Source organism: Cynocephalus volans, chromosome 5 (genome assembly GCF_027409185.1).
Source record: "Cynocephalus volans isolate mCynVol1 chromosome 5, mCynVol1.pri, whole genome shotgun sequence".
NCBI classification, from domain to species: Eukaryota; Metazoa; Chordata; class Mammalia; order Dermoptera; family Cynocephalidae; genus Cynocephalus; species Cynocephalus volans.
Genome location: NC_084464.1, coordinates 50,342,974 through 50,351,698, shown reverse-complemented (window position 1 = coordinate 50,351,698; position 8,725 = coordinate 50,342,974). Strand labels below are relative to the sequence as shown.

Genomic DNA, 8,725 nt, shown 5'->3' with positions numbered 1-8,725 from the left:
AGAGGCTGGCACAGTGCCTGGCATGTAGTGGAGGCCTGGCAAATGCACATTGTGCATGTATCAAATAAGGCAAAGCTAAAGTCACCTTTTGCTTGCTGTCTGTATAAGGTCTCCCAGGGGTGTGCAGAGGGCAAAGAGATCTGGCCACAATGACCTATGTTGAGTTCAACTTTTCTAGGTCACCTTTGAGGGGGAGGGGGCAGGGACTCTGGGATGAGGGTGCATGTCTTGACCCATACACATGTCTTTGATCCTGTGTGTACATCTCCCCTCTGTTACTTTCTTGGACACGCCTGTCTCCTTCCTCTCTCTGGAGAGCTCCTGAGACTAGCCCTGGGTGGGAAGTGAGTGGGTCGGGAGAGGAGGGGGCAGGGCAGAAATCCAGGGTGGGCTGGCGAGGCTGGTAAGGGCTGCCGGGGCCACTTGGGGATCTCATGCAGAGATGGGGATCTTCTGAGGTCTGGGGAGCCCATCATGGACAGGGGCTTTCCCATCTTGAGGCCGAGGCACCTGCTGAGCAGCCAGAGGTGGGAGCACCTGTGCAGAAGCTGGGGACCCAGCGGGAGGATCAGTGCCAGCCATGCCAGGCCCAGGAGGATCCAGATGGCCGCCAGGCTCCGGTACACAGAGATGTAATGCTTGCTGGGACCTGTGCCTGCCAGGCAAGGGGACAGCACCAATGCCAGGGGGCTGAGGGCACAGCCACCTCCAGGTTTCTTAGGGACTCCCACCAGCCAGGATGCTCTCTCCCTCTTCCTTATGACAAGGATCAGCAAGGGAGGTCGCTGGGGAAATGGTGAGGGGTCCCAGACCAGAGACTTCTCAGGATGTTGTTGAGAATCCACAGTAGCCTCAGACATCATTTGGCTCCCCTGAATAACCAGGGGTTATCTGACCCTCAGTAGTTATCCTCTGCTGACATCTCTCCATCCCCCGAGTCACAGTGGGTCAGGAGCAGAGCCAGACCCAGGACCTGCAGTAGCTGGGAGGGAGGGACCTGCCCGAGTCCACTTGGAAGGCTCCAGGATTGTATGGGGGTGGGAAAGGTCAGAGGCAAACTTGGGAGTGGGGCTGGGCCATAGCCAGGTCCCTTCCCTGCCCTGCAGACTTTGGGGTGGGGGTTGTATCTATGTGTGTGTGATTTTGCCCAGAGAGAAGAAAGATTGGGCAGAAAGATTGCGTTAGAGGATCATGGAAGAATTTGGAGACCTCTATAGGCTTGGGGATCACACTTGAGCAGTCCCCTGGGGACTCAAATCTAGGACAAAGGACTGTCATTGAACTATCCCAGATTGCTGTGCACCCCTGCCCTCCTAGCATGCCTCTGGCCTTGCAAGGGGCTGGCCAAGAGGATGGGCACTGGGGACATGCTGGGTGGCTTGGAGCTTATTTTCGATGACAGGAAAGGAAGTTGGAGCTCTGTGATAACCATAGAGATGCGCTGCCCAGATCCCCTTCAAAGAAGGACTGTTGACCAGCTCCAGCTCCTTCAGGACATACTTCACCTTCAGAGAACCGCCTGGCCCTAGGGCACACCCTTCCAGTAAGACGCTACCCCATGCCTGACTGAGGCAGGAATATTACACTCTGCCCATTCAGCCCACTGCAGGACAACTCTAGTGGCCCATACATGCTGCAGAGCTCCAAGAAGCCAGGCCTTGTCCAGTCTGCATCAAACTCCGATTCTCCCTCTGCCCAACCTTGCATCTGCCCAACCTTGCATCTGCCCCTTCTCTTCCACAGGTGTCTACCCCAGCGCCCTGCAAGCCAAACTCTATCCCAGCATCTGCAACTGATTTGTCACGGCAGGGCTGTAAAGGACAGAGAGCCCCTACCTGGGAGCACCTTGACAGGTCCTCTCACCTCTTGAGGGTGGCGAGGTGGGCACTCAGCTCTTTGCCTAGGTGAGAAAGACCTCATTGAGCGGGATGACCACCAGGGCATAGAAGACACAGAAGATTCAACCTGCCTCTGAGCTGGGCGCCACGTTTGCATATCCTGCAGGGGGAGGTGGAGAGTGCAAATATGGGGAAGAGAAAGTTCAGAACTACGTCTGCTCCTCCTCTCTAGGCTCCAGCAGAGGTTTGTATTCCACCACCTCTGGGGGTGGAGGAAGCTCCCCTGTTCCTGTGAACTTTGCTAAATTATCTTTATTTATAGAAATACTGCTCATCTTTGAAGGCCCACCTCAAATGACACTGCCTCCATGAAGCCCTCCTGACTGCCGCCCTGCTCCTCCCTGCTGAGTGTGGCTCCCATAGTGCTTTGTGTCATTCCTATCTAATTATCTACTTTGCCTTACGTTATTGTTTTTGGTGAGCTTTCCTCATCCCTCTTTATTTGATTGGAAGCTTCTTGAGGGCTCCTTTACTGGATTGGATCAAACTGGGTCTAATCCAAGTTTATATCCCCCACCCCGAGTCCATCACTCTGCCTGGAATGTCGTCTGAGCTCAAGGAAAGGTGTGTGGAATTGGACTTAATTGAATGGATAGGGGATATCTGGGTTAGCGGGGGCTTACCTTGGGGGAGTGGGTTTTCTGGCTGAGGAAGTGTGGCTGTCAGTGCCGTGTCCCCTTGGTCACCTAGGACTGCAACGTTGGTGGACAGTCCTGTACACAAATTGCCTCTCACCCCAAGTCCCTGAATCTCCCTCTACCTGAGAGATTTTTTTTGGCTGCAAGAGTGTGCTTGGTCTATGGGCAGGTCCAAAATGGTGGGCAGTTGGCACACCCAGGATCAGCTTTCAACCAAGGAGGACAGGAGCTGGTAGATGAACAGCCCCTCATTTTTGCCCCTGTCTGGGACCATTGTGAGGATGGGCTCTACCTAGCCTCTCAGATGGCCACAAGTGGGGGTGAGCCCAGGCTCCCAAGCCAGTGCCCTGCTCATTAGTGCAAACTTCATTGCCTTCTTCTTCCTCCCTTTTCCCTTGCTCACTTATCTGCCTATGTTTCCAGAATCATCACCTAGATAAACCACATCCTTGTCTCAGCATCTGCTGTGGGGGATCCCAAGCTAAGACAGGGGACTTGGGGAAGCTCTTCCCTACCCCAGCCCTTTACCTATGGTGGTGACAACCATGCCTGCAAAGCAGCAGCTGCTGCTGAAGTCCCAGTTGCTGGGGAAGGAGAGTTGTCTTTGGGATTCAAGCCTTTCACTCAGGCTTCCATGATGACCTGTGGGGGTGGGGTTAGGGGGGTGGCCTGGGCAACGGGGAAGAGGGAGCCGCCCTACTGAGCACCAGCTGTCACCAAGCTCTTGGTAGGATGCTTATCTCATTAATGATGTTCTTAGATAGTATCATTCCCATTTCATGGAAAAGGAAACAAAGGCTCAGAGTGGCTAAGTGACTTACCCAAGGTCGTTGGACTCTAAGTCCAGTGCCTGTTCCCCTGGCCAGGACTGACTGAGGTGTGGGCTGTGAGCCTGGGCTGGTGGAGGGTGTGGGCGAGGTGAAGGATGCTCAAGGAGGGGTCCAGGTGAGAGATGTGCTGACGGTCAAGAAAAAGACGCACATGGTTTGTTAGAACAGTGGGGAGATTTCAGGTGGAATGTTCCTGAAAGGGTTTGCTGGAGAACATGGGGTTTGGGGACCACAGGGAAGCCATGGGACTGCCCTCTCATGGGGCTGGTGGTGGAGGACAGAGAACCCTGTGTTCTCTGAGCTTCCAGGTGAAGGCAGCTTTGCTCTGCTGCCTTCTAGTGAGCCCCAGCCCACGCCTACAGGAGAAATTCCATCAGAGGCCAGGACACAGGTTGTGTGTGTGTAGTGGTGGCGTGTATGTGTGGTGTGTTGTATGCATGTGTCATGTGCACGGGTACTGTATGTTGCACATGTGTGCATGTTTTGTGTTTGTGTGGGTTGCATCTGTGTTTACAGAACTTGAATCTTTGCAGGCTAAAGCCTAAGTCCCTGGGTCACTGGACCCAGCCCTCTTGAAGAATGAGTAGGCTTCCCTTTCCTGTCCCTAACCCCTCCTCTTTAGCTGTGAGTTGTCCCAGAGCAGCAGCACAGCCTTGCCACCTGGTAGAGCTCCAAGGCAGTGTGGCGGCTCTGACTTCCAGTTCCTGTGGGCACCTTTCCCACTGGCTGGGTGAGTGCGCTCCAGCCAGGGTGGGGGTGGCCCTGGTGGGCTGGGCCGGTCTGGGTGTCCTCAGACACTGGCTGTCTGCTTCTTCTCACTTTGGCAGGAACTGGCCTCTGAAGATGTGGACTTTGGCCTCCCTGTCTTTCTCACACACCCAGAGAGGCCGGGGCCAAACATTCCCAAACACACCTGCTCTCTGGAGACCCTTATCTTTGTGGGCAGTATTTGCCCTAGTCCCGGGGCATCCCCCACCACAGACCTGGGGCTTTCCATCCTGTGGAGGAGGGACCTTGGTGTCAGGGAGGGTACTGAGTGTGGGGCCGGTGCATGCAGCAGGCGCGGTGGCATTTTCTTTTCTAGGAACACACATGTGGTGGAGAAAGAGGGAGACTCGCTAGTTCTGTGAACCCCGGTGAGCCTGTTTCCTCATGGAGTCAGTTTTGAATACTGCTTTTCATACTGTTTATGGTTCTGTGTGTGTGTGTGTGATGTGAGCAGATATGTGCGTTCTCCCAGAATCTTACCCCAACATTCTTCTGCCTCCCAGCTGGACTTCCCCTTGCAAATAAGCCTCTCTGGAGGCAGAGGACTCTCAGGGAGAGGGAGGCCCCAGGAGGCTAATCGGTGGCACCTCCTTGGTGCTGCATGAAGCTGGTGGCCTCCCTCCTTCCTATTTATAGCGTGAGTTAGATAGAGCCCAGCTACCAATCCTCCCACACCCTCCGGCTCTGGGTCTCTCCTCTAACCAGGAGAGAGTTTAGGGTCCCCAGGGCCTCTGCCTTATTCCCCGGGTTTGGGGAGGCTCCTGAACCTTTCTCAGCCCTGATATGAGTACTGTGGCCCCAACCCTGACTCTGTCCAACAGGGAGCAAGGAAGTGAAGCCTGAGGCTGTAGGTCTCATTTCCTGGAAGAAAGAGCCGGGACAGGTCTCTCACAGCTGCAGAGAGTTCTCTTTGACCACACGGGCCACGCATCATCTGCTAGGCCAGCTGTCCTCTATGTTGAGGGGGCCTCGGCCTCACCTGAAGGCTTGTTAACACAGCTGGCAGGCCCCACCCCAGAAGCCCTGAGTCAGTGGGTCTGGAGTGGCCCGGATTATTTGCATTTCTAACAAGCTCCCAGGAGATGCTGTTGCTGCTGGCTCTGGGGCTACACTTTGAGAACCGCTGCTCTAGGCTGTACCTTGTCTCCAGCACCTGTGCAAATTTGTGTGGTGGAGAGCAAGGGCCCCAGAGCCGGAGGCCTGGGTGCGAGTTCTGTCTTCACCACTAACTGTGCAGCCTTGGCCAACATACTCCACCTCTCTGTGCCTCTCATCCACAAACTGGAGATGGTGATAGTGACAGGTAATTAAGAGAAAACGCGCAACCCCAGGCAATGCATCAGGATTGGACTAAGCCCATCATGCCGACCCCATTCTGCACTGTTTTAGGCACATTGTACAGGCTCAATGCATGCCAGTTAGCGTGATGATTCTGCTCTTGGTCTGTTTCCTTGCAGCGGGTGTTGTCACTCACTTGACTCCCTGGTCTCCAATGAATTCAACTTCCCCTGCAACACCTGGTGTTGTCTTGTTTCTGGGAGAGAAGGAAGCAGAGGGGACCCAGGCAAAGGTGAGCTACTCTGCCACCAGAGAGGACCCCCATGGAACCAGGGGGTGAAGGCCAGCATGGCGGCCGCTCCTCATGTTTATCTGTGTGTCCCACCCACAGCCTTCAGCCCAGGGTCATGAGCTGGGGAGAGCGCAGAAGGGCAGCAGCCCTGGAGTTGGGGTAGGGCAAGTGCAGAAATGTGAGAGAAGGAAATTTGGACAGCATTGATGACACTGACACACAGTCCGTGTTTGTGCAGCAAGTGACAGCTTAGAGAGTGCTTTAAATCTGCTGTCAAATGTCTGCAGCACAGATACGATTATTCTCTTCACCTTATAATGAGGACATTTGGATCCAGAGAGGTTAAGAGACTTGCTGAAGGTCACACAGCAATCCAGTTGCAGACCTAAGGTCAGAATCCAGGACTAGGTCGCACCAAGCTCTCCGTTGCCACCACACTATCTCTGCTTCCAAAATGGGCATCAGCCTCTGGGTGGTGGCTCTGGACCTGCCACAAGAACCCCTGTTCTGCCCACCTTCCCAAGCCTCTCCATCCCATTTCCACCTTGCTCCCCTTCACCTGCACAAGCTGCTCCAGTGCCCAGTGATCCAGGCTGGTGTAGTTCTCCAGGAAGTGCAGCTTCTCAAACTCAATCTGGTCCCTGAACTGAGCCTCAGATCACTTCTCCAGCAGCTGGAAGATGGTGGCCCCAGGCCGTAGGTAGCAGACATAGGCCAGCAGCAAGGCCAGCACCCAACCACCCTGGCAGCTGCAGAGCCCAGTGCTGGGCATGGCGTGGCCAGGACCCTGCCAGGGCTGTGGGGCTGGCTATGGGGCAGAGATGGGCAGCAGGTGAGGGCCTGAGCTCAGGATCCTGCCTGCCTTGCCCGTTGCGTCGGCGCAGGTGTCTGGAGGCTGGGAAGTCTGTTTGAACAGTGCAGCTCAGCTTGGCTGCACTAAGTGCTGTGAGTGCAAACAGGCCTGCCACCCCCCACCTGGCCTTTTTTCCATGGACAGCAGCAACTCAGTGGCACAGACACCTCAAAGGGACCTACCGGGTTCTCCTGAGGTCATCATGTCTCACCTTCCTTCTCCAAGTTAGATGGATTTTTTCTGGGCCAAATCTGATCTGTGTGCATACTCTGCCCAGGCCTGAATGGGCTCTCAGCAGCCCCCAGCTTCCTCATCTGTGAAGGCTTCAAGCTCCCAAGCTCAGGAGCTTAGAAGAAATCAGAATGGGTGTGAATAAACCTTCTACTCAGTTGCCTTGACTACCAAATGGGGCTAGGAATTGCTCTCCCTGTTGGGGAAACCCGAAGAGGAGTAAACTGGGTGACAAGTCAGGGCAAAGTAAATAGACAAGTGATCGTCTCTCTCAACCCTGGTGCTTGATGCTGCTAATAAATTGGATGCATGGGCGTTAGCTTTTGCTGATAATTTATCTTGCTTGAAATCCTTTAGCAGGTGACCTTCAGAAGATATGTTGGTGAGATGTATCTGTGAATAAAGAAGAAAATAAAAGGAATATCTGGCCCTGGGGATTAACAGTGGCCCACTCTGGGTGGGTATAATTGAGGGTGCTTTCCTTTCTGTATCAGTCCCTTTCTGTTGTTTATAACAAAATACCCAGAACTGGGTACTTTGTAAGAAAACAAAATTTATGCTTGCGGTTTCAGAGGCTGGGAAGACCAAAGTCCAGGGAACATATCTGGTGAGGGTCTTCTTTGGTGGTGGCTTTACAGCAATGCAGGGGTCTTATATGGCAGAAAATGGCTGACCAGAAAGAGAGACTCATGTGCTCTCCTTTTGAAGCCCTCAGAACCACTCTCTTGACCAATGTTGTTAATCCATTCACTATGGCGTGGTCCTGCAATCAAATCACCTCTTCAAGGCCCCACCTTTCAATTACCATCATAGGATTCCCATGCTCAACAGTCACAGTGAGAATGAGCCTCTACTATAAGAACTTTGAGGCACACAATTCAATTAATCCACAGCACTTTCTACTCTTTGCTCATGTGTGTGTGTGTGTGTGTGTGTGTGTAACAGCTTTATTGAGATGTAATTTACATACCATTGCATTCAAACATTTAAAGTGTACAATTCAATGGTTTTTAGTACATTCACAGATATGTGCAAACCATCTCCACAATCAATTTTAGGACATTTTTAACACCTCAAAGAAAACCCCCCTACATTTTAGCTCTCACCCCCCTATTCCCCAAGCCTGTTCCCTCATCGTGTGGCAATCACTAATCTGCTTTCTGTCTCTGGATTTCCCTATTCTGGACATTTCATATAAATGAAATACGATGCGTAGTCTTCTGTGTCTGTCTGCTTTCAGTTAGCACAATGTTTTCAAGGGTCATCTGTATTACAGCATGTGTCAGTACTTCATTCTTCTTTATGGCTGAATAATATTCCATTGTATGCATATACCACATTGTGTTTATCCACTTGATATCCAGTGGATGGACATTTGGATTGTTTCCACTTTTTTCTATTATGATCTTGCTGTTGTGAACATTTGTGTAGGAGTTTTTATGTGGATATGTGTTTTCATTTCTCTACGATATGTACCCAGGAGTAGAATTGCTGGACCACATGGTCATGCTATGTTGAACTTTTTGAGGAAGTGCCAGACTGTTTTCCAAAGTGGCTGCACCATTTCACATTTCACACTAGCAGTGTGAGGGTTCCGATTTTTCTGCTTGTGTTTTCTGATGTTTCCTTTAACGAGCTGCAGCAACAGACACTGTGAACTGCCTGCCCCAAATCCTTTTCTCCTGGCTAGCAGAGCACCAGTTTTGTACATGTCAACCCAGGCCATGGAGCATAATTGGTCGAACCCATCATGGTAATCCTGTCCCTGCTGTCTCAGGCGGGTTCCCCAGGAGCAGCCCCTGAAAGAGGCATTTGAGCACAAGCAGTAGAGGAGGGTGAAGACTGATCAGGGAGCAGCACAAGCAGGACCAGGCGGAGGAGAAAGCCACGCAAGGCACCGTAGTTCCAGGCTCAGCCTGGTTCCTGGGGAGCTCTGG

General features: G+C 52.6%; 1 pseudogene; it reads right to left on the bottom strand.

The window, feature by feature from the left end:
• Window positions 1-432: 432 nt before the first annotated feature.
• On the bottom strand, window positions 433-6,476 carry LOC134378632 (potassium channel subfamily K member 16-like; annotated as a pseudogene).
• Between the last annotated feature and the right edge of the window lie 2,249 nt (window positions 6,477-8,725).